The 27,042-nt window shown below is 43.5% G+C and overlaps 1 pseudogene; it reads left to right on the forward strand.

Annotated features, from left to right (window-relative positions):
- Positions 1 to 18,646: 18,646 nt before the first annotated feature.
- LOC147341589 (putative RNA-binding protein 15B) lies at positions 18,647 to 19,839 on the forward strand (annotated as a pseudogene).
- Positions 19,840 to 27,042: the final 7,203 nt, after the last annotated feature.

Here is a 27,042-nt window from a genome sequence, read left to right on the forward strand (position 1 = left end):
CTAGACCCAGTGGAGCTAAAGACTGATAATATTAATCCCTGTGATATCACCCTGTTACCTCACCATCAACCAATCAGAATTGTGCATAAACTGTTCATACACCCTGTGACTTCCCTCCCTCATGTGTGCTAAGTCGCACCAGTCATGTCTGACTCTATATGACCCCATGGAATATAGCCTGCCAGGTTCTTCTGTCCATGGGATTTCCCAGGCAAGAATACTGGAGTGGGTTGCCATTTCTGCCTCCAGGAGATCTTCTTGACCCAAGGATGGAACCCGCATCTCTTAAGTCTCCTGCATTGGCAGGCGGGTTTTTTTTTTACCACTAGTGCCGCCTGGTGACTCCCCTCCATCACCTTGCCCTTAAAAAAATTCCCTGAAAGCCATTGGGGAATTGGGGTGTATTGAGCATTAGCTGCCCTTGCACATCTCACAATAAACATTGCACTTTCCTCCACCACCACCAGGTGTCAGAAGATTGGCATTATTGCACGTGGGTGAGTAAACCAAAGTTTGGTGCAGTAATGCTGGCAGTCTATTTGATGGAGGGGAGTCACCAGGTGGCGCTAGTGGTAAAGAATCACCTGCCAATGCCGCAGACTTAAATCCAGGTTTGATGCCTGGGTCAGGAGGTCCCCTGGAAGAGGAAATGGAGACCCATTCCAATATTTTAGCCTGGGAAATCCCATGCACAGAGGAACCTGATAGGCTATAGTCCATGGAGTCACAAAGAGACACGACTGGAGTGACTTAGCATGCATGATGGAGGGGAGTCACAAGGTGTGGAAAAGGGAACAGCTACCCACTCCAGTTTTCTGGCCTGGAGAATTGCATGGACTGTATAGTCGATGGGGTTGCAAAGAGTTGGGCATGACTGAGCAAGTTTCACTTTCACTTTAGGTTTTTGTATTCCTGACCCTGAGCAGGTTGACTGAGCCCTCTCAATTTTTGCCTGTTTTCTGTTCTAGCTCCTGTGTTGCTTGATCCAATTACCTTTTTTCTTTCTCCTACATACTGGGAGCTCAGACAGTAAAGAATCTGCCTGCAAGGCAGGGGACCTGGGTTCGACCCCTGGGTTGGGAAGATCCCTTGGAGGAGGGCATGGCAACCCACTCCAGTATTCTTGCCTGGAGAATCCCCATGGATAGAAGAGCCTGGCGGGGTACAGTCAATGGGGTCATGAAGAGTCAGACAAGACTGAGCAACTGAACTGAACTGAACTGCTCTTCATGTTCTTGTCTCTCCTCTGTCAATGCCTAGAATTTCCCAGGGCACTTTGAACCATCTCGCTCTCCAGTGATTATGTTGCAGGAAGGGGGACCCCTTCCAGGGCCCGAAACTGGGCTCTTGTCTAACACGCAGAAATAAATTGTCCGAGGGGACACATGTGTTGACAAAGCAAGAGATTTTATTGGGAAAGGGCACTCAGGTGGAGAGCAGTAGGTAAGGGGACCCAGGAGAACAGCTCTGACACCTGGCTCCCAGTCTCAGGTTTTATGGTGATGGGATTAGTTTCCGGGTTGTCTTCAGCCAGTCATGTGGTACATGCCTTGTTCAGCCAAGATGGATGCCAGAGAAAAGGATTCTGGGAGGTGGTTGGATATGTGGTGTCTCCTTTTGACCTTTCTTGAACTCTTCCAGTTGGTGGTGGCTTATTAGTTCCATGTTCCTTACTAGGACCTCCTGTCTTAAAACAACTCATGCAAATGGTTACTATGGTGCCTGGCCATGGTGGGCGGGTTTCAGTCAGTATGCTTCCCCTAACAATCACACCTGCCTTAGTCCACCCCATTTTTGGCTGAAAACAAACAAAAGTCAATAATCCATATCTGCTTTGAGGTCATCTGGAGGGATGAATACATACCACCTTTAATAAAAATTGTAAAGCAAAACATGGTGTTGCAGATGATTTTTCAAATGGTAATTCAGATTGCCTGTTCTCTTGATCCTGTAAACATACACCAATAAAACCTTCGAAGACAGGAAGGAAAAAAAAAAAACCATAATGTAGTTAACAATTCAAATAAACCCCCTCTGTGCCTAGGGCTTTTCAAACATATGTTATTTTACTGTGGGCTTGCCCAGCCAGGTGCCTCTACTCTCTGCTTCCTGTTAACTGCATTTTACTTTTTTGAAAATTCCCTGAATTCCTTTCCTGGCCTTCTTTCTAAAATCCTGATTATCATTTAAATTACATCTAAAAGCAACCAATTGCGTTTCCTCTGAAGCATAGCTGACAAAAGGGAGTGGGCAGGTCCTGGGGCCAGTTCCATGGGGCGCTCCCTGCCTTTCCCTTCCTTAGGTACATTTATACAAATGAAATCATAATTAAGGTAAACATCAAAGACATTCCTGAGGGGCGGAGCAGGAGAAAATATGCAGCCTAATGGGCTTGGGTAAAAATTGGAAAGGAAAAATGTTTTGGGTGGCAGATGGTGGTCTAGGGGAGGAGATCTCAGATATAGATGGTCTGTATGTAACCCTCAGCTAAGGAGTTCTCATTAGTTTCTTTATCATCCCACAATCCACTGCATCTTCAGTGGGCAGTCTACTGCCCTGCCCACTTTGCAGAAAAGGAATTGGGGAACTTTGGTGAAATAAGAGCCCCAATAAATTATGGGCTGATATTTAAATATTTCCAGAAAATATTGCAAAAGTGAAAAGGGGAAGAAGTTTACACCTGTATCTATATCATGATACAATTTATGCTTTAAAACCCTCAAGATTATAAACAGCATGTAAATGTAAAGACATTCAAAAGAAGTGACGACAAGGCCAGCAGGGTATTTATAACTCTGTTGGCTTCCTTTGGGAAGAGAAATTAACAAGTGTTGACAGGGACTTTTGCCTCTCATTTTTATATATTGGTTGACCAAAAAGTTTCTTCAGCGTTTTCAGATCTTACAGAAAACCCCGAAATGAATCCCCCCTTCTCCATGTGTGATCAGTTCATACACAATTGTCTGATTGATTGATAGTGAGGTAACAGGGCAGTGTCACAGGGGTTATCATTATCAATCCCCAGGAGGCCCGGGGCTACGTGCCCACGGTCATCAGGTCATCAAGTAGTTAACATCTTCCATTTGCTGGGGATTTTAGCATCTGCAAAATAGCTCAGGAAATGTGCATCAGATACTGTTATCTAGGTACTTCAGAGAGGAGCTACAGCAGAAGACATGGGGGAGGGGGCTGTCCCAGAAAGGCTTCATAGGTTCCCACTCAGTTATGCTATGAGAGAAGAGTTACACTTCTAAGGTGAGTTGCTCTCAAATGACTGGTCTCAACAAATCCACATCAATCTCCCTGAGAACCTCAACTTCTGCCATCACAACATTTACCATTCAGCATCGTTTTCATCTGCTGATCTGTATTACTTACTAAAATGCAAATATTATGGGACTATAAGGGACGACTTTCTCTACTACCACTCAGAACTAGCACATATTGATGCAAAATATCCATCTGCTGTAACAAAATACCATAAACTGAGTGGTTTAAGCAACATTTATATTTCACAGTTCTGGAGACTGGAAGTTCAAGATCATAGTGCCACTGGAGATAAGTTCTAGGTGAGCACCCTTTTCCCAGAGGCAGAAGACTGACTTCCATTTTCACATGGTGGAAAGGAAGTGAGCCAGCCCCCCAGCCTCTTCTCATAAGGACACCATGTAACTTATAAGGGCTCTACTCTCATGACCTAATTACCTCCCAAAGGCCCCATTTCCCAATGCCATCATGCTAGGTTTAAGGCTTCAACATATGAATTTGGTGGGGACACAGTCAGTTTGTCAGGCGAGTGTATGCTTCTCGGTTCTTGTCTCATCACAACAATGATTTGGAGCAACGAATATTAAAGCCCTCAGCATGTCACAGCTCTCAGGTCTTGAACAAACCGTGTCACAACTCTAAGACAAATCAGTGCTACACCTCTATTTTATTTAGAAGATAGTAGGAGAATCTATCCTCGAAGAAGAGAAAAGAGTGGAGGAGTGCGCCAGCGTGTGCGTGGTGGGGTGTGGGGAGAGAGAGAGAGTGTACACACGTGGTTGAGAGAGAGCGCAAGAGAGTACTTGGCTCCTTCTTTTATATGTTTTCTTTCCCCTGGGCCTGTCCTATGCAAATTGGGCTCAGCCAGGAGTGCTGTTCTACCTGAAGTCCTCACTCAGGTCTTCGGACCTTCCTTTTTTCTATTTTTGTGGGCTTTTCCCTTCCTTGTCTTTTAGCCACCGCCATTTTGGACTCCTTTTCCCTATTCTAACTACCTAACCTTCCCCCCTCAAGAGATGGGAGGCCCAATTCTTTGGGAATAGGGGCATCAAGGTCTTTTTGGCTACTTCCTGCTGAACTGGGACGGTGAAGGGTATTGGGCCTCCCCCTTTTGTTAGTCTCAAACTTCAGAGTCCTCATAGCAGTGCCCATCTAATGGTGGGTGACATTTTCTGTGGTTGGCTATAGTTTTATATCTTTGTTGAACTGGCACTGCATATTGTAGCTTGTTGACCTGGTCAGAGACAAAACAGGTTAGACAATTGATAATACATGGAACAATCATAAGCAGCATCAATATGGCATAACAAGGACTAGTAGGGGTATTAGCCAATTCTAAATTTACATCGCCAGAATGGCTGAAGTCCCTCCTTGTTCAGAGATCAGAAGATCTATCTCCTGTCTGTCTGGGAGTACAATATCTGTCAAGCTTTGTTGGCTCTTTAGAGCTAGCCTGAGAAATCTTATCTCCAGAAACCAGATTTTGGTAGTGTTCATTAGAACGGCACTCATTTGTAGTCCTGAATAGGTGTCTGAGATCTCTCAGGGGCTCACAGGTGTATTGAGTGCCTTCTGTTTTCTTCCATGGCTTGACTCATTGGTAGTGAATCCAGGAGTCATGTCCTGGTACCTTGACTGCTGTGGGGGTAGAAAGTATTACAGGGTAGGGGCCCTTCCATGTGGGCTGGAGTTGAGCCTTTGGGGACCCATCTTTCCAGACTTTAATTAAGACGTGAGTCCCTGGAGCATATAGTGGTGACTCCTTAGAATCTTTTGGGTCCTGGTTCATACCCTACAAGTGAATACCCTTTTGGAATTGTCCAATGGCCATGGTATAAGACTGGAGGGTCTGAACCTCTGGATCTAGGAAGAGGTCATTGACATAAACAAAAGGTCTCCCATATAGCATCTCATAAGGACTAAGACCAACCTGTTCCTTAGGGGCAATGCGGGTGCAGAGGAGAGCTATTGGTAAAGCCTCCTTCCATCCCAGGGAGGTCTCCTGGGTTATCTTTTTTATCGCTGATTTTAAGAATTGGTTGGCTCTTTCTACTTTTCCTGAAGATTGAGGCCTCCAGGCACAATGGAGATAATAAGTAATGCCCAATGCTTTCGAGACCCCTTGGGTGACCTTAGAAGTAAATGATGTCCCATTGTCACTTTGTAATGACCTGGGCAGACCAAATCTTGGAATGACTTCATGGAGCAGTTTTTTTTACCACCTCCTCAGCCTTCTCAGTCTGGATGGGAAAACCTTCAATGCATCCTGTGAATGTATCTATCATTTCTAATAGGTATTTATACCCTTGAGAAACTGGCATCTGGGTGAAGTCCATCTGCCAGTCCTCTCCTGGGTAGGTCCAACGTCGTTGGATGGGCTGGACCAGCTGGGGTCTTTGAGCTCCTTTGGGGTTGTTTAATTGGCAAGTGGGAAAAAAGGAGATCACTTGTCTTACAGTTGTTTGGCGGCCTGTTTTTCTGAAGGACCTTTTAAGTAATTTTTGGAGGGCCTTTTGCCCTAAATGAGTGGTGGCATGTAAGGAGTTAACCAAATTCCATTGGAGGTTCCCAGGCAGAAAAAGGAGTCCCTCCTTTTGGAACCACCCCATATGATCTTCTTGAAAGCCCTCACTCTTAGCTTAAAGAGTCTCACCTTCAGTATATGAAGGAGTTTTTGGCAAATTAGTGTGTGGAACTAAGGTGGCAACCCCTATTAGGTAATGGCTCTGTAATGTTGCTCTCTTAGATGCCTGACCAGCTGCTTAGTTCCCTCGTGCCACTTCCGTGCTCCCTTTTTTGTATCCTTTACAGTGGGAGACTGTCTCGAAGAATATAAGAATTTGATAACCATATTTGATTGGGGACCTTTGGGTGGTCAAGTGGCCTCTTTCTTTCCAAATAGCCACATGTGCCTGTAGCACCAGAAAGGCATACTTGGAGTCAGTGTAAATGACTAGTCTTTTTCTTTTTCCCAGCTCTAAAGCTCGAGTCAGGGCGATTAGCTCTGCTAATTGGGCTGAAGTACCTGGTGGCAGAGACCTAGCCTCTATGGTCTCAAAATTGGAGACTACTGCATACCTGACTCTTCTTTTTTCATCTAAGACAAAGCTGCTTCCATCAATGTACCAGATTTCCTCGGGATTGGTCAGAGGATCTTCTGACAATCTATCTCGGGGTTTTCTCCAGTGGTCCAACGTGTCTAGACAAGAGTGAAAGGGGAGAGAGCCCTCGGGGGTAGGCAGGAGGGTGGCTGGGTTAAGAACCTCACAAGGGGATATAGTGAGGCCTGGATTTTCCATCAGCCTTACTTGATATCTGAGGATTCTTTGATCAGTTCAGTTCAGTCACTCAGTCGTGTCCAACTCTTTGAGACCCCATGAATCGCAGCACACCAGGCCTCCCTGTCCATCACCAACTCCTGGAGTTCACCCATACTCATGTCCATCGAATCAGTGATGCCATCCAGCCATCTCATCCTTTGTCGTCCCCTTCTCCTCCTGCCCCCAATCCCTCCCAGCATCAGAGTCTTTTCCAATGAGTCAACTCTTCGCATGAGGTGGCCAAAGTACTGGAGTTTCAGCTTTAGCATCATTCCCTCCAAAGAAATCCCAGAATCCATAAATGGCCTCTCCTATTTAGGAGTTGTTTTACTTGGTGGCTGGTAAAAATAGTTTGCCTCCAAAAGAGAGTTTTAAAGCATCTTCTATCATGATTGCGATAGCTGCAAGATTTTGAAGGCAGGTGGGGCAGCCTCAGGCGGTTGGATCGAGTCTCTTGGATAAGTAAGCTACAGGCTGAGGCTCAGATCCCAACCTTTGAGTTAACACTCCCAAGGCTATTCCCTCTCTTTCATGTACATAAAGTTGGAATGCTTTCTCTGGGTCTGGCAACCTCAAGGCAGGTGCCTGAGTTAAGGCTTGTTTTAATGTAGCCTCTGCCTTCTTTTGAGGAGTTCCCCACATCAGTGGGATTGAATCATCTTGTCCCTTTAAGCTTTCATATAAGGGCTGGGCAATTAGACCATAGTTGGGTATCCAGATTTTACAATATCCAGTTATCCCCAGGAAAGCTTGCAATTGTTTTCAAGTAGTCGTAGGGGAGGGCAACTGGAGGATTTCTTATAACTCCATCAGAGGACAGCCTCCTAGACTCATGTGTAATTTGAACTCCCAGGTAAGTGACCTTTGTCTCGACCATCTGTGCCTTAGCATGAGAGACTTTATATCCCCTTTCTGCCAAAAAGTTTAGAACCTGAATTGGATGTTGTTGGGCATTTTCCTCATCTGGAGATCAGATTAGTAGGTCATCTACATATTGTAATATTTTCCCATTAGGTCCCAGGTCCAGATCTAGGAGATCCCGGCTAAGGGCCTGTCCAAACAAGTGGGGGCTGTCTCTGAATCCCTGAGGTAATACTGTCCAAGTCATCTGTTGGTGTGTTTTTCCTGGGGACTCCCACTCAAAGGCAAAAAGATATTGGGATTCTTTAGCTCATGGTATGTAAAAAATGCATCTTTGAGGTCCAAGACTATAAACCGCTTGGCACTGGGTGCGATTTCTCCCAAGATTACATAGGGATTGGGTACTGGGGGATGGAGGGGGACTACAGCCTCATTTATTATCCAGAGATCTTGAACCATTCACCAGGTTCATTCCTTTTTCTTTACTGAGAGGATTGGGGTGTTTCATGGCGAATTTGTGGGGACCAAGAGCCCACAAGCAAGGAATTTATTTATTAAAGGCTATAGTCCCTCCCAAGCCTCTCTTTTGAGGGGATATTGTTTCCGGTTAGGAAACCAAGTGGGATCTCAGTGGACAATGATGACCGGTTGAGCTTGGTGGGCTTGTCCAGGAATTCCCTGGTCTCACACCTGGGGGTTAATTTTATCATCCCATAGTTTTTGGTTCCTCCCTATTGGAGAAGGTGTAATGGGTTCTTCAGTAGTAACCAGGAGCTGTAGAGCTCTAGGGGCTGAAAAACTTCCCATCAGAAGGGTGGTCCTCAATTTAGTGAGTATATCTCTTCCCAGTAAGGGAGTAGGACACTCAGGGACCACCAGAAACTGGTGGGAAATATTTGTCCATCTCAGCAACAAAGAAGTGCTTGGGTGAATCTTTTAGTAGTTGTTTTTCTTGTAGCACCCAAAATGGTACAGGTTTGGGAGGTGAAGGCTCCAGAGTAGGAGATTAAGACAGAGTAGGTAGCCCCTGTGTCAACCAAGAAATTTTCGGACCTACCTGCCACATCCAGTTGCACCCTTGGCTCCAGCTCTGTGATGGTTATCTGTGACAGGCGGGCTGGCTGGAGCAGGCCACTTCAGTCCTTTTGCACCATCATGAGGGAAGGCTTGGTGCTTGACCCTGAGGCTCTTGGGTCCCAAGGGCAGAGTGCCGCCCAATGTCCCAGTTGAGGGCACTTGTGGCAAGCCGTTTTAGGAGACTTGTCACGGTTTGGACGCTCTTTGGCCCAATGCCCTGCCTGTCTACAGATTGGGCATTTTCTTCATGCCTTGTCCTTCAAGGACTCGGGGCTTGCCATAGGGCTTCTCTGGAGGGTGGCCAGCATTTGGGCATGCCTTGTCTCTTTCCTTCTATCCCTCTCCTGGGCCTTGGCCTCCTTCTCCTGTTCTCTGTTATAAAAGGTATTGGTGGCTGTCTGGACCATCTCATCTAAAGAGGCAGCAGGGTCCTGCTTCTGTAGCTGTTGTAACTTAATTCTGATATCTGATGCACATTGGGACAGGAATTTGTCCTTTAAAATCATCTGTCCCTCATAAGAGTCTAAGTCCAGATTGGTAAACTTTTGGAGGGCCTCTTTTAAGCCTTTCCATTGGGCTCCTGAGTTATTGCTGAGACCTGGGCATAGCTGATTACTTTTTGTTGGCCTGTTTTTAGTCCTGCCTTCACACAGATTAGAAAATGATCTCTTTCCCAGATGTTCTCAGGGTCATTATAATTCCAATTAGGATCGGAGGAGGGGACTGCAGTTTTTCCTACTGGGTATTTATCACTTGACATGCGAAGTCCCATTGCATACCTTTGGGCTTCCTTTAAGACCCTAGTATGTTCAGGGTCAGATAAAGTTTGACTAAATATGACCATGATGTCTTTCCATGTCAAGTCAAAGGCCAAGGTAATATGTTGGAAGGTATCTATATATTTGCCTGGATCATCTGTATAGCTTCCAAGGTCTTGTTTGATCTGTCTTAGTTCTAAGAGGGAGAAGGGCTTATGGGCATGGGTTGGTCTGAATTCTCCTCCAGTTTCAACTAAAGGACATACTCAAGCTGGCTTTTGTGGAGGGGTTGCTCCCAGATATGGGGGCACGTTTGGTTACAAGGAAGAAGCACCAGACAATTCGGGAGCTATGGGAGGCTCCAGTCTCTTTAGGAGCATGGGAGGTGAACCTTTACGGGGGGTTCCTTCTCTTGGTTGCCTGTGCCTAACACCATTTGCCTAGTAAGCTCACTTTTAGGGCGTACAACAATCTCATACTTAAGACAGGGTTCCTTCATATCTCTTAGTCAGAAGAAAATTTGGACATAGGGGATCTCTGTCCATTTCTCTTGTCTTTTGAAGAATAATTCCAGCTGTAGGATGGTATTGTAATTTAAACTCCCATCCTCAGGCCAGTGTTCTTTGCCCCCCAGTGGATATTGTGGCCACACAGTGGCACAAAGGAATTTTAAGCAACTCCTCCTCAGAGTTAGAGGATCGAACAGCTTCAGTTATCAAGGATGTATCTCAAGGGCATCTGCCGGGAAGTGTATTGGTTATTTCCCATCTTAAAGACAGTCATGACAGGGAGGAAAAAAAAAGAAGAAAACTAATAGGCCTCCTTCAATTTTCACGGGTGGACTTCCCTATGGGTGAGTCTTTTTGAAGCTTATCTTACCCAGAACTGTTGCAACCTGAGAGCCAGGCGTCCCTGGGTGAGGGTGCAGATCCCCAGGCAGGCTGAGGTGTGAGAGCCTCCTAGAGATCGAATCCCCGGGCAGGTCGAGGCATGACGGCCTCCCAAGAATTGGGTCTCTGGGCAGGTCAAGGCACGATGACTTCCTGGGACCCTTGGGACTGGTGGATCCCCAAGCAGGTTGAGGTGTGACAAACTTTTGAGGACCAGATCCTTAGGCAGGTCAAGGCGTGATGCCCAGACTGGAGTTGGGCATCCCCAAGATCTTCAGCGTGACCAGTGCTGGGTAGGATTAAGGGGTTGGATATTATACAGTATTTCCCTCCCAAGGCCAGCTATTTTCTGGTTGTCCCTCCAGAAGATTGTAGAGGCAATATTGTGGGCCCAGATGGGGCTGAGAAAAGGAGCATGAAAGAGGAGGGAAGGAGGCAGAGCACAACCTTTGAAAGAATGACATAGCACAAGGGCATAACGTAAATCAATTAAAATCAGTTGGGTCCAAGATGACAAGTCAAATTCAAGTAAATCTTAAGCCCCAATCTATAAGCCAACAGACACACCCAGAGGTGGCAGAACAGCTCCAAGCCACTGTCAAAAGATGGAGTAGTGGGTGGTTCCCCAATGGCTGGGATGATCCTCCCACTCATTAGCAAAGGAATTAATCCCTCTCCCAAAACCTAACCAGACCACATTACATGACCTTGTCCTCAGCAATGTCCTCGGCAATGGCCCACACACTGAAGCATGGCTTCTCTCTGAATCCTAACAAATCCAACTCTTACTTTTTGTCCAGGCTTGAGTTGGGATAGAGCTGAAGAACAGGAGGAAAAATCAGTGGGAAAAACGTGCCAAGGAATCCCCTTCATAGCCTGCTGGAAAATCTGCTAAATTCCTGACCTGTGCTCACAGTTTTCATTGGCCTGATTCTTGGCACAGAGAAGAGTAAGGACAGAAGAACCCCCACCGGCTTGGGTAACAGCTACTGGGGCCCAGCAGATAGTGCCTTTCAGTTCAGTTCAGTTCAGTCACTCAGTCGTGTCCGACTCTTTGCAACCCCATGAATCGCAGCATGCCAGGCCTCCCTGTCCATCACCAACTCCCGGAGTTCACTCAGACACGTCCATCGAGTCAGTGACACCATCCAGCCATCTCATCCTCTGTCGTCCCCTTCTCCTCCTGCCCCCAATCCCTCCCAGCATCAGAGTCTTTTCCAATGAGTCAACTCTTCGCATGAGGTGGCCAAAGTATTGGAGTTTCAGTTTTAGTATCATTCCTTCCAAAGAAATCCCAGGGCTGATCTCCTTCAGAATGGACTGGTTGGATCTCCTTGCAGTCCAAGGGACTCTCAAGAGTCTTCTCCAACATCACAGTTCAAAAGCATCAATTCTTCAGCGCTCAGCTTTCTTCACGTCCAACTCTCACATCCATACATGACTACTGGAAAAACCGTAGCCTTGACTAGACAGACCTTTGTTGGCAAAGTGATGTCTCTGCTTTTCAATATGCTATCTAGGTTGGTCATAACTTTTCTTCCAAGGAGTTTAAGTGTCTTTTAATTTCATGGCTGCAGTCAGGACATACCAAAGAGGAGCCTCTCCAGAATCCCTCAATTGCTCCCACTGCCGCCCGCCTGTTCACAGGGGGTTTGAGGAAACAAGAAATGAGAGATTTTAAAGGAATTCCGATTTCGTTAGGCATATGTCCCTTCAGCCATCAGAGCGAGGACCTCCTACGTTAACCGGAGGTCTTCTGGAATCTGAGACTGAGCCGCCTGAGCTTTCTGCTGAGTTCGTTTTGCACTGTCCTGGTTTCCAGCATGATGGGCCTTCCCCTGTGCTGGGTTTTCTTCATGTTCAGCTTCCACTGAGGGAGCTTTGCTGAGTTGGGCTCCTGCTGTGCTTGGCCTCTTCCGCAAGGTTATTTCAGCCAGGTTAAATCCGAGTCATGGCACCATGAATGTCAGGCGAGTGTATGCTTCTCGGTTCTTGTCTTGTCACAACAGTGATTTGGAGCAACGGACATTAAAGCCCTCGGCGCATCACAGCTCTAGGGTCTTGAACAAACCGTGTCATAGCTCTAAGACAAATCAGTGTTACAGCTCTATTTTATTTAGAAGATAGCAGGAGAATCCATCCTCAAAGAAGAGAAGAGAGTGGAGGAGCTCACTGGTGTGCCTGGGGCAGGGGTAGAGGGGAGTTGAGAGAGAGTGTTTGCATGTGGGAGAGAGAGAGCGAAAGAGTGCTTGGCTCCTCCTTTTATATGTTTTCTTCCCCCTGAGCCTGCCCTATGCAAATTGGGCTCAGCCAGGAGTGTTGTTCTACCTGAAGTCCTCACTCAGGTCTTCGGACCTTCCTTTGGTCTATTTTCATGGGCTTTTCCCTTCCTTGTCTTTTAGCCACCACCATTTTGGACTCCTTTTCCCTATTCTAACTACCTAACAAGTTCATAGCAATTTTTATACATGGGACAAATGTTACTCAAGAGAAGTGTTGGTAAATAGAAAAAAATCTGTATCCTTTACTGCAGGAACTGTAGATTCTCATAATCATAGGACTGACAGAACCAAAAAGAACAAAGTGGGAACCAAACACAGTTTTTAGTTGGAAAAATTGCAAGTGGTCTTTCCCTGATTAGATGATTCCCTTGACCTAAGACAGGATTTCTTAGCCTTAACATTACAGACATCTTGAGCTGGGTAATTCTGTGTTGCAGGGGACTTTCATATGTATTGTGGAATGTTTAGACACTTCCCTGCTTTCTACCAACCAGACACCAGTAACACAACTCACCAAGTTGTACTGACCATAAATGAAAGTGTTAGTCGCTAAGTTGTGTCCAACTCTTTGCAACCCCATGGACTGTAGCCCACCAGGCTCCTTTGTCCATGAAATTCTCCAGGCAAGAATACTGGAGTGGGAAGGGAGATGGGAGGGAGGTTCGAAAGGGAGGGGATATACGTATACCTATGGCTGATTCACATTGAGGTGTGACAGAAAACAACAAAATTCTGTAAAACAATTATCCTTCAAAAAAGAAAAAAAAATACTGGAGTGGATTGCCATTCCCTTCTCCAGGGAATCTTCTAGACCCAGGGATCAAACCCCAGTCTCCTGCATTGCAGGCAGACTCTTTACCATCTGAGCCACCCAGGAAGCCCTGAACCAACCAAAGTCTTACCAAATGTTGCCTGGGAGGCAAAAATCACTGGCATAGAGTTTTCACAGATGTAATAGAGTAGTGCCGTGTTAAAATAAATTTAAAACAAAGGCAACACTTTCATGCTCATATTATAACTGAGTGGTTTCATGCTGAAAAAAAAAAGGCAACACTTTCATGCTCATATAAGTGAGCTGGTTCCATGCTCGGCCCCTTTTTGACATGATTTGAGTATTACAAGCAGAAGGGCTCCTAATAAGTAATTATGATTAGTGGGTAGGTAAGGGCATGGGCCAATAGTCTTACCTTAAGTGTCAAAAGGGTTAATGCATACTCAACCTTGACCAAGTATTCCTAGGCTTGAAACTCAGTTCTAATTATTCTCAAGTGATTCTGAAGGTTCATGACACACAGTCATTTGTCAGTGTTCTGGGGCATGAAATTGGGCCATGTCCTCTCTGGAGCTGGTTATGTGGAGGTGAGTTACTTAGCTAGTAAGTGAAACTATCTGACTGGCCACCACAGACTTCATTTTCTTTTTCTTCAAGTGCCTGCTTTTTAACATAGCTTTGTTCTCTATTGGAAATGGATGACATACCAACGTTTAGGAATAGGGTGGGACTAAGTAACTTTTCGTATAAAGGCTGTACAGAGAATGCCAATTTCCAAGTAATGGTGCTGAAAGTGAAACGATCTAAGAGCACAGTGACTTAATAATATTGGTAGAATTTAAGAGCTTTATGAATTATTTTAGACTGTATTTGTAAGACTGTTAAAGACCCAAAGGGTTCCCTTAAAATTTTAAGTCATACTTCCCTACATTTTATGGAGACATTATATGCTAGAGTGGTATTCATGGATTTGAAAATGTGTAAAGATCTTAAGAAATAACTCTCAAGAATTCCAAGGAGCTCCTAAAATTTAGAGGTCTCAGATGTGTCTTTTCCTCTCTAGATCCCAAATCAAATCACAATCAGCTGGATGAATAGTTGTCTCCTTAATGCCATTGTTGGGGGAGGAGAAATTTCACTTCTTTCCCCTATTAGATCTTTTGGCTGGCAATTAAAATGACATGAGGCAAACTAATAGGAGAAAATCAAATTTATTACATGTGCACAGGGAATTCACATAAGTATGAAGAATTTCAAGGACATCAAGACAAGGTGACATATACTTATTCTGGATTAAGGAGGAGGAGGTAGGGGTCTGAGGCATCAGAGAAGTAAGGTAATTCACAAGAAGATAAAGAGTTAACGTTTGGGAAACAAATACTTTTTTGGCTATCCAAATGCAATGCCACACAGAGACAACTGGTCAAATGGGCTTTGCCAAGTTCCTCTCTTTCTACCATACTTACTACTTCACTATAGTTATCTACAGTCATAACTTCTTCCTGGAACAGGCCTTCTAAAATTCTTTTAGGCAGTTGGGGGAAGCTCAAAGGCTTTTCCTTAGTCTTTTGGGGCTTGGTTGTTTGTTTTCAGCTCAAAATAATCTTCATGCCAGAGTGGCACATCTTGGGGCAAGCCTGCCCTTGGCCCTAACACCACCACGAAAGCAAGTCTATTCCCTATTTGATATTCAGATTATGTGACTCCCCTATTCTCAAGCCTGTAGTATAATCAACTCTATAGCATGTCAAATCCAAACAATAATTACGCTTGTAAGTCAACTTGGAGGCTATGCACTCAAAGTCTCTGCTCCATGATTTCCTATGCCTTATTTTCTGCACATTCTCATTCAGTTCTTCACTGTGATTTCCTTTTCCTAAACCGAGGTTCTTTTCCACTACCTCCACATGGTTCATCGGACCAGGAGAGGCCAAAAGAGCCCTCTTTAATTCATCTCTGCCATACCATATTGCCTTACACAATACTAAAGACTCACTACTATGAAAATGCCATCTAGTATAAACAAAAAGAACATAGCTTGTAGAGTCAGACAGACCTAGGTTTCAATCCATTCCTGCTATTTAGCATGTGTGTGAGACTGAGCAATTACTTCATTCACTTCCACAATCCTCACAACATTGTAAGAATTATGAGGATTATCTGATCCATGCCCCCCAACATTCAATTTTATCTCCTCAAACTGGCTTAGCTTTTCAATTTCCCCGCTATTCTTATTTCAGTCAATGGCATCCAATATCTCATTTCAGTATCCTATCACGAAGTCTGATGAAGTCTACCACCTATTATTTCTTAAATATACTTCCATCTCTCCATCCACACTATCACTATTCTTCCTTCATATTTTGCCTAGACCACTACATGTGTCTCATAAGTGGTCTTGTTTCTTTCATCCTCCATATTCCCCTCCTCACAGCTTCCAAGGTGAACTTTCTTTTTTTGGCTGCACCATGCAGCATGTGGGATCTTAGTTCCCCAACCAGGGATCGAACCCACGTCCCCTACAGTGGAAGCATGGAGTCCTAACCACTGGACTGCCAGGGAAGTCCCATACAATTAACCTTTATATATATATATATATATATAATATTTATTTAATTTGGTTGTGCTGGTCTTAGTTGTGGCACATGGGCAGGATCTTCCATCTTCCTTCCCACATGTGGGGTCTTTGAGCTTCCCAGATGTCATAGTGGTAAAGAATCTGCCTGACAATGCAGGAGAGGCAAGAGACATGGGTTTGATCACTAAGTTGGGAAGATCCTGGGGATGGCAGGATGGGGGTGGGGGAGGGGAGGCAGGAGGAAATGGCCACCTGTGGCATGTGGGATCACGTTCCCTAATCAGGGACTGAACCCAGGCCCCCACATTGCAAACTCAGAGTCTTGACCACTGGGCTACCAGGGAAGTTTCACACTTTCCTCTGAAGGGCTTGTTAAGACACAAATAGCTAGACTCCATCCCCCAAATTTCTCATTAGGTAGGTCTAAGGTGGGACTTCATTATTTGCATCTCTATAAGTTCTCAGATGATGCTGCTGGTTTAGGGACCACTACAATAGCATTTTTTTTCTTGTTTCAGAGCCCCTAGACACATAGAAACCTTTACCTGGGTCATACATCAAGTGTAAACTTTAAACAACCCTTATGAAAGGCTTCCCTTGAGCTTCCAGACTAACGCTCTTGAGATATTTTTCATAGCATGCACAATATTTGTGATTAGTTATTTGTGTAATTATTTTTTGACTTAAAGAAACATACATCAAACTGTCTCATGAAGGCAAGGACCCTATCTTCAAGTCTTTAGAACTTGGCACACTGATTGGCTCATAACACACACTCAACAAATTTTGTTGAATAAGATTTTAATAAACAATTGTATTCTGTATTTTAAAATGGTTAAAGTTCATTCACTGACACTGTTTCCCATCACAAATATTCAACATTCTTTTCTTCTGAGACTAACACAACTTGCTCGTAGTTTCTCCATTCACTAACTTTTGCCCCTACCTGTACTCTAAACAAATACAGGACTTTCAATTCAAATGATACATTAAATTCACCTGAAGAGTTTTCCAAGGTACAAGGTCCCACCTCTGGCAAACTGAACCAGAATTTGAACACTTAAAAAGTACAATTTCCAAATATTTAAAAAAATTTTTCCACAGACGATTTTGATGCACAATAAGAGTTGAAGAGCACTGCATGACCGGGTCTATCACTCGAGGTAAAACTACTAGTTTATACACTGATGGTTATGCAACAATATAAGACATGTGGTTGGCAATCATCTGATACACTGTGAAAAAGACATTTCTTTCACTGCTTTCAGTATATTTTAAGTTCCTAGATCACTACAGTTCAGTTGTTCAGTCGGGTCAACTCTGCAACCCCTTGGACTATAGCATGCCAGGCCTCCTTGTCCATCACCAAATCCCGGAGTTTACTCAAACTCATGTCAATTGAGTCAATAATACCATCCAACCACCTCATATTCTGTCGTCCCCTTCTCCTCCCACCTTCAATCTTTGCCCACCACATCAGGGTCTTTTCCAATGAGTCAGTTCTTCGCATCAGGTGGCCAAAGTATTGGGAGTTTCAGCTTCAGCATCAGTCCTTCCAATGAGGATTCAGGACTGATTTCCTTTAGGATGGACTGGTTGAATCTCCTTGCAGTCCCAGGGACTCTCAAGAGTCTTCTTCAACTCCACAGTTAATCAGTTCTTTGATGATGCTGACGGCGCTCAGCTTTCTTTATAGTCCAACTCTCACATCCATACATGACTACTGCAAACACCAAAGCCTTGACTAGATGGATCTTTGTTGGCAAAGTAATGTCTCTGCTTTTTAATATGCTGTCTAGGTTGGTCATAGCTTTTCTTCCAAGGAGCAAGCTTCTTTTAATTTCATGGCTGCAGTCACCCTTTGCAATGATTTTGGAGCTCCCCAAAATAAAGTCTGTCACTGTTTCCCCATCTATTTGCCATGAAGTGATGGGACCAGATGCCATGATCTTAAGTTTTCTGAATGTTGAGTTTTAAGCCAACTTTTTCACTCTCCTCTTTCACTTTCATCAAGAGGCTCTTTAGTAGTTCTTTGCTTTCTGCCATAAGGGTGGTGTTATCTGCATATCTGAGCTTATTGATCTTTCTCCCAGCTATCTTGATTCCAGCTTGTGCTTCATCCAGCCCAGGGTTTCTCATATGTACTCTGCATATAAGTTAAATAAGCAGGGTGACAATATACAGCCTTGATGTACTCCTTTCCCTATTTGGAACCGATCTATTGTTCCATGTCCAGTTCTAACTGTTGCTTCCTGACCTGCATACAGATTTATCAACAGGCTGGTCAGGTGGTCTGGTATTCCCATCTCTAAGAATTTTCCACAGTTTGTTGTGTTCCAAACAGTCAAAGGCTTTGGCATAGTCAATAAAACAGAAGTAGATGTTTTTCTGGAACTCTCTTGCTTTTTCTATGATCCAGCAGTTGTTCGCAATTTGATCTCTGGTTCCTCTGCCTTTTCTAAATCCAGCTTGAACATCTGAAGTTCACAGTTAATGTACTGTTGAAGCCTGGCTTGGAGAATTTTGAGCATTACTTTACTAGTGTGTGTAGGTAAGTGAGTAAGTGTTAGTCACTCAGTGGTGCCCAACTCTTTGCGACCCCATGGACTGCAGCTCACCAGGCTCCTCTGTCCATGAGATTTTCCAGGCAAGGATATTGGAGTGGACTGCCATTTCCTTCTCCAGGGGATCTTCCTAACCCAGGGATCGAACCCAGGTCTCCTGCACTCTAGGCAGATTCTTTACCGACTGAGCTACAAGGGAAGCCTGCTAGCATGTGAGATGAGTGCAATTGTGCAATACTTTGCACATTCTTTGGCATTGTCTTTCTTTGGGACTGGAATGAACACTGACCTACCCCACCTCCCTGTGTCCTATGAGCTACTCCAAGACGGGTATACCCTGCACCGGAACCTGGACACCAACCTGCAGGTGCAGGACAGGATGCCCCCCCCACCCCCACACACCTCCTGTACTCAGACCGAGAGGACCTTTGTGGAAGGGGACTGGACCAACCCCAGTAAACGCTCTGACTGCCCAGCCTCTAGGGCTGTAGCTGCTCAGTGCGCAGCCAGAGTCGTGAGTGCTGGGGAGGAGATGGGGACCGGGGGGTTTGTCCTGCCCAAGGCCTTGGAGGACAGGTGGAAGCATCGGAGCCTCCCCGGTGATCACAGAAGGACAACCCACTCCCCTTATGAGGAACGGAGCAGGACCAAGGTTGGTGGGCACCCTGTGGACCGAGGCTCCGACCACAACCCCCAAGCACAGCCACAAGAAAGATCATTCCAGTGAAGGGGCCAAGGAGTCCAGCAGCAACTCCTTCAGCATCAGCAGACATGGGGCAGAAGAGCAGAGCTGCCACCCCTGCCACGAGGCTCCCAACTCTTCCCACAGGAAAGAAGATCCGAGAGAGCAAGCCTAGACTTCAGATCACTGAGGCCGAGCCCAAGCCTCTGGAAGAGCCAAAACATAAGACCTAAAAGCTCAAGAATCCTTCAGAGGATGCCCAGATGCTGCAGCTGGGTTGGAACAGGCTTCTGCTGTTGAAAAACAGCTGCTTCCCGACATCTATGCACATCCTAGATGGGGATCAGGGGTGATAAGCAGTCCTCAAAAGATCACACTTCCAGGAGTAAGCTGATCCAGCTAAAGATTGCCCAGCACCTTAGCCTGGACCAGACCAAGCTGGAAGAAGTCACACGATGCATCACACAGGGGAGCCCCAATGGCTACTCAGTGCTCCTGGCCATGCAGGTGAACCCCAGTGGGCCTGGCACTGAGGGGATGCCCATGATGGATCCCGGCCTACAGAGGCGGCTTCTCAGGAACCTGGTCTCCTACTTGAAACAGAAGCAGGGTGCAGGGGTGATCAACCTGCCAGTGGTTGGGTCCAAGGGTAGAGACAGCATGGGCATGCTCTACTACACCTTCCCAACTGTGACTTTTCACAGCAGTACCTCCCATCAGCACTGAGGACACTGGGAGACCTAGAGGAAGAACACATAGTGAGAGGTATAGTAAGAGAGGCAGCCTAGCTCAAACCTGTCCTTTCCAGCCCACTTGTCACTAAAGCAGTTATTTTAAAATCTGACCACTGCCGCCCTGCACCCCAACCCCCACCCCATCTTACACCCGAGATTTATATTCTCTGCTAGGTTATTTGGGTTCATCTGGTAGAGGACCAAAGTCCTATTCCCCCACCAAAACTAAGTTCTTCAGTTCAGTTCAGTTGCTCAGTCATGTCTGACTCTTTGCGACCCCATGGACTGCATCACACCAGGCCTCCCTGTCCATCACCAACTGTCAGAGCTTACTCAAACTCATGTCCAAGGAGTCAGTGATGTCATCCAACCATCTCATACTCTGTCGTCCCCTTCTCCTCCCGCCTTCAATCTTTCCCCGCATCAGGGTCTTTTACAATGAGTCAGCTCTTCGCATCAGGTGGCCAAATTTTTGGGAGTTTCAGCTTCAGCATCAGTCCTTCCAATGAGGATTCAGGACTGATTTCCTTTAGGATGGTCTGGTTGGATTTCCTTACAGTCCAAGGGACTCTCAAGAGTGTTCTCCAACACCACAGTTCAAAAGCATCAGTTCTTTGGTGCTAGCTTTCTTTATAGTCCAACTCTCATATCCATACATGACTACTGGAAAAACCATAGCCTTGGCTAGATGGACCTTTGTTGGCAAAGTAATGTCTCTGCTTTTTAATATGCTGTCTAGGTTGGTCATGGAGAAGGCAATGGCATCCCACTCCAGTACTCTTGCCTGGAAAATCCCATGGACAGAGGAGCCTGGTGGGCTGCAGTCCATGGGGTCGCTAAGAGTCGGACATGACTGAGCAACTTCACTTTCATTTTTCACTTTCATGCGTTGGAGGAGGAAATGGCAACCCAATCCAGTGTTCTTGCCTGGAGAATCCCAGGGACAGGGGAACCCGGTGGGCTGCTGTCTATGGGGTCGCACAGAGTCCGACACAACTGAAGCAACTTAGCAGCAGCAGGTTGGTCATAACTTTTCTTCCAAAGAGTCTTTTAATTTCATGGCTGCAGTTACGATCTGCGCTGATTTTTAGCCCCCCAAAATAAAGTCAGTCATTATTTTCACTGTTTGCCCATCTATTTGCTATGAAGTGATGGGACCAGATGCCATGATCTTAGTTTTCTGAATGTTGAACTTTAAGCCAACTTTTTCACTCTTCTCTTTCACTTTCATCAAGAGGCTCTTCAGTAGTTCTTTGCTTTCTGCCATAAGGGTGGTGTCATCTGCGTATCTGAGTTTATTGATCTTTCTCCCAGCAAACTTGATTCCAGCTTGTGCTTCATTCAGCACAGCATTTCTCATGATATACTCTGCATATAAGTTAAATAAGCAGGGTGACAATATACAGCCTTGACATACTCCTTTCCCAATTTTGAACCAGTGCATTGTTCCATGTCTGGTTCTAACTATTGCTTCTTGGCCTGCATACAGATTTCACAGGAGACAGGTAAAGTGGTCTGGAATTCCCACCTCTTTTAGAATTATCTAGTTTATTGTGATTCCCTCAGTCAAAGGCTTTTCCATAATCAATAAAGTGGAAAGAGATGTTTTTCTGGAACTCTCTTGCAGTTTCCATGATCCAGTGGTTGTTCACAATTTGGTCTCTGGTTCCTCTACCTTTTCTAAAACCAGCTTGAGAATCTGGAAGTTCATGGTTCATGTATTGCTAAAGCCTGGCTTGGAGAATATTGAGCATTACTTTACTAGTCTGTGAGATGAGTGCAATTGTGCGGTAGTTTGAGCATTCTTTGGCATTGCCTTTCTTAGGGACTGGAATGAAAACTGACCTTTTCCAGTCCTGTGGCCACTGCTGAGTTGTCAAAATTTGCCGTCATATTGAGTGCATCACTTTAACAGCATCATCTTTTAGGACTTCACATAGCTTAGCTGGAATTCCATCACCTCCACTAGCTTTGTTCATAGTGATTCTTCCTAAGGCCCTCTTGACTTCACATTCCAGTATATCTGGCTATAGGTGAGTGATCACACCATCGTCACTCTCTGGGAAATGAACATCTTTTTGTACTCTTCTTTTGTGTATTCTTGCCACCTCCTCTTAATATCTTCTGCATCTGTTAGGTTCATACCATTTCTGTCTTTTATTGAGCTCATCTTTGCATGAAATGTTCACTTGGTATCTCTAATTTTCTTGAAGAGATCTCTAGTCTTTCCCATTCTATTGTTTCCCTCTATTTCTTTGTATTGGTCACTGAGGAAGGCTTTCTTATTTCTCCTTGCTATTCTTTGGAACTCTTCATTCAAATGGGCATATCTTTCCTTTTCTCCTTTGCTTCTTTTCTTTTCACAGCTATTTGTAAGGCCTCTTCAGACAGCCATACTGTTTTTTTGCATTTCTTTTTCTTGGGAATGGTCTTGATCCCTGTCTCCTGTACAATGTCATGAACCTCATTCCATAGCTCATCAGGCACTCTATCTATCAGATCTAGTCCCTTAAATCTATTCCTCACTTCCACTGTATAATTGAAAGGGATTTGGTTTAGGTCATACCTGAACGGTCTAGTGGTTTTCCCTACTTTCTTCAATTAAAGTCTGAATTCGGCAATAAGGAGTTCATGTTCTGAGCCACAGTCAGTTCCTGGTCTTTTTTTTCCTGACTGTATAGAGCTTCTCCATCTTTGGCTACAAAGAATATAATCAATCTGATTTCGGTGTTGACCATCTGGTGATGTCCATGTATAGAGTCTTCTCTTGTGTTGTTGCTAGTGGGTGTTTGCTATGACCAGTGCATTCTCTTGGCAGAACTCTATTAGCCTTTGTCCTGCTTCATTCTGTACTCCAAGGCCAAATTTGCCAGTTACTCCAGGTGTTTCTTGACTTCTATTTTTGCATTCCAGTCCCCTATAATGAAAAGGACATTTTTTTGATGGGTGCTAATTCTAGAAGGTCTTGTAGGTATTCATAGAACTGTTTAACTTCAGCTTCTTCAGCATTACTGGTCAGGGCATAGACTTGGATTACTGTGATATTGAATGGTTTGCCTTGGAAATGAACAGAGTTCATTCTGTCATTTTTGAGATTGCATTGAAGTACTACATTTTGGACTCTCTTGTTAACTATGATGGCTACGCCATTTCTTCTAAGGGATTCTTGCCCACAGTAGTAGATATAATGGTCATCTGAGTTAAATTCTCTACCAATGACTATATAACAACAATGTATCCTTTTTGAGAACATGTTTCTCCTTCTTGAGAACCTTCTGACTAAACCTGTCATCTTTTTAAAAAAAATTTTATTTTATTATTTTATTTTTAATATAAATTTATTTATTTTAATTGGAGGCTAATTACTTTACAATATTGTACTGGTTTTGCCATACATTGACATGAATCCACCACGGGTATACATGTATTCCCCATCCTGAACCCCCCTCGCACCTCCCTCCCCATCCCATGCCTCTGGGTCATCCCAGTGAACCAGCCCCGAGCACCCTGTATCATTCATTGAACCTGGACTGGCAATTCATTTCACATATGATAATATACATGTTTCAATGCCCTTCTCCAAAATCATCCCACCCTCTCCCTCTCCCACAGAGTCCAAAAGACTGTTGTATACATCTGTGTCTCTTTTGCTGTCTCACATACAGGGTTATCATTTTCATCTTTCTAAATTCAATATATATGTGTTAGTATACTGTATTGGTGTTTTTCTTTCTGGCTTACATCACTCTGTATAATAGGCTCTAGTTTCATCCACCTCATTAGAACTGATTCAAATGTATTCTTTTTAATGGCTGAGTAGTACTCCATTGTGTATATGTACCACAGCTTTCTTATCCATTCATCTGCTGATGGACATCTAGGTTGTTTCCATGTCCTGGCTATTATAAACAGTGCTGTGATGAACATTGGGGTACACGTGTCTCTTTCCCTTCTGGTTTCCTCAGTGTGTATGTCCAGCAGTGGGATTGTTGGGTCATAAGGCAGTTCTATTTCCAGTTTTTTAAGGAATCTCCACACTGTTCTCCATAGTGTCTGTACTAGTTTGCATTCCCACCAACAGTGTAAGAGGGTTCCCTTTTCTCCACACCCTCTCCAGCATTTATTGCTTGTAGACTTTTGGATAGCAGCCATTCTGATTGGCATGAAATGGTACCTCATTGTGGTTTTGATTTGCATTTCTCTGGTAATGAGTGATGCTGAGCACCTATTCATGTGTTTGTTAGCCATCTGTATGTCTTCTTTGGAGAAATGTCTGTTTAGTTCTTTGGCCCATTTTTTGATTGGGTCGTTTATTTTTCTGGAATTGAGCTGCAGGAGTTGCTTATATATTTTTGAGATAATTCTTTGTCCATTTCTTTTTTGCTATTATTTCCTCCCATTCTTAAGGCTGTCTTTTCAGTTTGCTTATAGTTTCCTTTGTTGTGCAAAAGATTTTAATTTTAATTAGGTCCCATTTGTTTATTTTTGCTTTTATTTCTAATATTCTTGCAGGTGGGTCATAGAGGATCCTGCTGTGGTTTATGTCGGAGAGTGTTTTCCCTATGTTTTCCTCTAGGAGTTTTATATTTCTGGTCTTATGTTTAGATCTTTAATCCATTTTGAATTTATTTTTGTGTATGGTGTTAGAAAGTGTTTTAGTTTCATCCTTTTACAAGTGGTTGACCAGTTTTCCCAGCACCACTTGTTAAAGAGATTGTCTTTTCTCCATTGTATATTTTGCCTCCTTTGTCAAAGATAAGGTGCCCATAGGTGTGTGGATTTATTTCTGGGCTTTCTATTTTGTTCCATTGATCTATATTTCTGTCTTTATGCCAGTACCATACTGTCTTGATGACTGTGGCTTTGTAGTAGAGCCTGAAGTCAGGCAGGTTGATTCCTCCAGTTCCATTCTTCTTTCTCAAGATTGCTTTGGCTATTCAAAGTTTTTTTGTATTTCCATACAAATTGTGAAATAATTTTTCTAGTTCTCTGAAAAATACCGTTGGTAGCTTGATAGGGTTTGCACTGAATCTATAGATTGCTTTGGGTAGTATACTCATTTTCACTATATTGATTCTTCCGATCCATGCACATGGTATATTTATCCATCTATTTGTGTCCTCTTTGATTTCTTTCACCAGCGTTTTATAATGTTCTATTTATAGGTTTTTTGTTTCTTTAGGTAGATATATTCCTAAGTATTTTATTCTTTTCATTGCAATGGTGAATGGAATTGTTTCCTTTATTTCTCTTTCTGTTTTCTCATTGTTAGTGTATAGGAATGCAAGGGATTTCTGTGTGTTGATTTTATATCCTGCAACTTTACTATATTCATTGATTAGCTCTATTAATTTTCTGGTGGAGTCTTTAGGGTTTTCTATGTAGAGGATCATGTCATCTGCAAATAGTGAGAGTTTTACTTCTTCTTTTCCAATTTGCATTCCTTTTATTTCTTTTTCTGCTCTGATTGCTATGGGCAAAACTTCCAAAACTATGTGGAATAGTAGTGGTGAGAGTGGGCACCCTTGTCTTGTTCCTTACTTTAGGGGAAATGCTTTCAATTTTTCACCATTGAGGATAATGTTTGCTGTGGGTTTATTATATATAGCTTTTATTATGTTGTGGTATGTTCCTTCTATTCCTGCTTTATGGAGGTTTTTTTTTTTTATCATAAATGCATGTTGAATTTTGTCAAAGGCTTTCTCTGCATCTATTGAGATAATCATATGGTTTTTATTTTTCAATTTGTTAATGTGGTGTATTACACTGATTGATTTGAGGATATTGAAGAATCCTTGCATCCCTGGGATAAAGCCCACTTGGTCATGATGTATGATCTTTTTAATATGTTGTTGGATTCTGTTTGCTAGAATTTTGTTAAGGATTTTTGCATCTATGTTCATCAGTGATATTGGCCTGTAATTTTCTTTTCTTTTTTTTTGTGGAATTTTTGTCAGATTTTGGTATTAGGGTGATGGTAGCTTCATAGAACGAGTTTGGAAGTTTACCTTCCTCTGCAATTTTCTGGAAGAGTTTGAGTAGGATAGGTGTTAACTCTTCTCTAAATGTTTGGTAGAATTCAGCTGTGAAGCCATCTGGTCCTGGGCTTTTGTTTGCTGGAAGATTTCTGATTACAGTTTCAATTTCCATGCTTGTGATGGGTCTGTTAAGATTTTCTATTTCTTCCTATCCACTTTTGGAAAGTTGTACTTTTCTAAGAATTTGTCCATTTCTTCCAAGTTGTCCATTTTATTGGCATATAGCTGTTGATAATAGTCTCTTATAATTCCTTGTATTTCTGTATTCCATTGTGATCGATTTGATTTTTCTCCCTTTGTTTCTTGATGAGACTGGCTAATAGTTTGTCAATTTTATTTATCTTCTCAAAGAACCAGCTTTCGGCTTTGTTGATTTTTGCTATCAGCTCTTTTGTTTCTTTTGCATTTATTTCTGCCCTAATTTTTAAAATTGCTTTCCTTCTACTAACCCTGGGGTTCTTAATTTCTTCCTTTTCTAGTTGCTTTAGGTGTAGAGTTAGGTTATTTGTTTGACTTTTTTCTATTTTCTTTGAGGTAAGACTGTATTGCTATGAGCCTTCCCCTTAGCACTGCTTTTACAGTGTCCCATAGGTTTTGGGTTGTTGTGTTTGCATTTTCATTTGTTTCTATGCATATTTTGATTTCTTTTTTGATTTCTTCTGTGATTTGTAGCTTATTCAGCAGCATGTTGTTCAGCCTCCATATGTTGGAATTTTTAATTGTTTTTCTCCAGTAATTGACATCTAATCTTACTGCACTGCGGTCAGAAAAGATGCTTGGAATGATTTCATTTTTTTTGAATTTACCAAGGCTAGATTTATGGCCCAGGATGTGATCTATCCTGGAGAAGCTTCTGTGTGTGCTTGAGAAAAAGGTGAAATTTATTGTTCTAGGGTGAAATGTCTTATAGATATCAATCAGGTCTAACTGGTCTATTGTATCACTTAAAGTTTGTGTTTCCTTGTTAATTTTCTGTTTAGTTGATCTATCCATAGTTGTGAGTGGGGCATTAAAGTCTCCCACTATATTGTGTTATTGTTAATTTCCCCTTTCATACTTGTTAGTATTTGTCTTACATATTGTGGTGCTCCTATGTTGGGTGCATATATATTTATAATTGTTACATCTTCTTCTTGGATTGATCCTTTGATCATTATGTAGTGTCCTTCTTTGTCTCTTTTCACAGCCTTTGTTTTAAAGTCTACTTTCTCTGATATGA

Source organism: Bos grunniens, chromosome X, assembly GCF_055505025.1.
Source record: "Bos grunniens cultivar Pamir isolate PY7600 chromosome X, Bosgru_T2T1.0, whole genome shotgun sequence".
Lineage (NCBI taxonomy): Eukaryota > Metazoa > Chordata > Mammalia > Artiodactyla > Bovidae > Bos > Bos grunniens.